General features: G+C 38.0%; 1 pseudogene; it reads left to right on the top strand.

Moving 5' to 3' along the window:
* Positions 1–1,486: 1,486 nt before the first annotated feature.
* On the top strand, positions 1,487–1,663 carry LOC144456449 (U2 spliceosomal RNA; annotated as a pseudogene).
* The last annotated feature ends 369 nt before the right edge of the window (positions 1,664–2,032 follow it).

Here is a 2,032-nt window from a genome sequence, read left to right as displayed (position 1 = left end):
TCTCCCTGAGTTCAAATCAGGCCTCAGGTACTTACTAGTTGTGTGACCCTGGGCAAGTCACTTAACCCTGTTTGCCTCAGTTTCCTCATCTGTAAAATAAGCTGGAGAAGGAAATGGCAAACCATTCCAGTATCTTTGCCAAGAAAACTCCAAATGGGGTCTTGAAGAGTCGGACATGACTGAAAACAACTGAACAACAACACACATCATTTCAAGGTTTACAAAGTGCTTACATATGATATACTTGATTCCCACAACAGTCCTATGAAGTAGGTACTATTGTTGTCTCCATTTTGCAGATGAGGAAACTGAGGCTTGGAGAGGTTAAGTGATTTGTCTTGTTTCTGAGTCAGGATTTTAACTCAAGTCTTGCAATTCCAGGTCTGAGCCTATTCACTGTACCACCAGTAATAGGGACATTTCTGATGTTGAGATGGGAGAGGGTAATTTTTTCTAAGGATAACTGAGGCAGTGCACCCACAGGGATTGAGAAGAAGCATAATTTGAAGGCAAGACTGAGATCAGATATCTCAGTGACTGGGAGCTACTGATGTCCTAAGCTTAAGATGAGTGAGGCTGCTGGTCACAGCATTTAAAAGCTAAATGGATATGCTGACGATTAGTAAGCAAAAATACAAGGTGCATTGAGAAGTAACTCTTTGTTTGAGCCCAAACTGCTTTCTGTAATGTCATTTCTTTTGACTATGGAGGCAGCTCTACTCTACCCTGGCTAACACTGCTAGCTACCCAAAGGGATGGGTGTTAGGCCTCATACTCATAATGCAAACTGGCCATGCTTGAAATGAAAGATTATTGATGGAAAAGGAGAATTACTTTATAGCAGCACAAAACTCTGCATTTCCAGATGGCGCAAATAAATGAAGATCTAAGAGCCTAGCAAGTTTGACCGTTTACTAGAAACAGCTTTTTAAACATTGCCTATGTAAGTTTATTTTTCACCTAGTCTTTCAACTGTTTCCCATTTAGGGCCACTGAAAGAAAAGGTATCCATGGATAATAGAGTAATGATACTAGAGAAAACAAAACTCTAACCCCACATTCATTGAGAATGCCTCTCCTACTGCAATCACACAGAAAGGATGGTTGAATGTGGCAGATGTATTTGTACAAGGCAAATTTTTCCTCGGTTATGCAGCTCTTGGACCAATGTTGTTGATTTTTAACCCACCTTTTAGGAAGGGCAGTTTTGTAAATATTGAGCACACATACAGGAGGCATAAAGTTTTCAGAGAAGTTTTTAATCAAAATTTAAACTCTGTGTGTTGAAGATCCTAATTAAAGAACTTGCCTTAGATTTAAAAGCAAGAATTTCATAGAATGTTTTAACATGAAAATAATGGTTTAAGTTACCAAGTACATAGATTTACATATAATTTTTAAAAATTTCATCTCACTTTAGCATTTCCTACAAAGCAGAGATATAGAACAACATTATCTAGCCAGTTCATTTGAATTAAGGTTTTACAAAGGTTCTTACCCTTTTGGCTAAGATCAAGGGTAGTATCTGTTCTTATCAGTTTATTTATTTATTTATAACATAAATTTATTTATTTTCAGTTTTCAATATTTACTTCCACAAGAATTTGAGTTCCAAATTTTCACCCCATCTCACCCCATCCCCCACCCCAAGATGGCATGCATTCTGAATATATCTTCCCCTAGTCTGTCCTCTCTTCTATCTCTTCCCCCCTTCTCTTATCCCCTTTCCCTTCCATTTTCCTGTACGGCAGGACAGACTTCTATACCCCATTTCCTGTATTTCTTATTTCCCAGTAGCATGTGAAAACATTTTTTTTAAACATGTTTTTAAAACTTTACGTTTCAAATCTTCTCCCTTCCTCCCTCCCCACCCATCCTCATTGAAAAGGCAAGCAACTCAATATAGGTTATACATGTGCAGTTATTCAAATTACTTCCACAGTAGACATGTTGTGATACACTAACTCTATTTCCCTTAATCCTATCCTGCCCTCCCAATTATTCTGTTCTTTCTTTTGACCCTGTCCCTCCT

This window comes from Phascolarctos cinereus, unplaced genomic scaffold, assembly GCF_003287225.1.
Source record: "Phascolarctos cinereus isolate Bilbo 61053 unplaced genomic scaffold, phaCin_HiC Scaffold_3;HRSCAF=262, whole genome shotgun sequence".
Taxonomy (NCBI): Eukaryota; Metazoa; Chordata; class Mammalia; order Diprotodontia; family Phascolarctidae; genus Phascolarctos; species Phascolarctos cinereus.
This window is presented reverse-complemented; position numbering and strand designations above follow the sequence as displayed.